The following is a 250-nucleotide window of genomic DNA, read 5'->3' as shown; positions in this document are numbered from 1 at the left end:
AGTATATTCTTGTCATGGTGGTGCAGAGCCCAACTTCTTGGAGACTCAGCTTCTCCTTTAGTCAGTGGGTTCTGGTTAGAGAATCAGTTCTGGCCTGGGCACTGAGCAGGAGATAGTGTTTCTCCATTGGGCTTGCTGACACCAGGCTTCTGCTCCTCTATTCTTTATTTTTTTTTTGAAGGAAAATTTGTATTTTAATTATTTTTATGTATAGGAAACTCAACAGTGTACTTTTTTTTTTTTTTTTTTT

The sequence above is a fragment of the Mandrillus leucophaeus genome, unplaced genomic scaffold (genome assembly GCF_000951045.1).
Source record: "Mandrillus leucophaeus isolate KB7577 unplaced genomic scaffold, Mleu.le_1.0 Scaffold268, whole genome shotgun sequence".
Lineage (NCBI taxonomy): Eukaryota > Metazoa > Chordata > Mammalia > Primates > Cercopithecidae > Mandrillus > Mandrillus leucophaeus.
Note: the sequence above shows the minus strand (reverse complement) of the source record.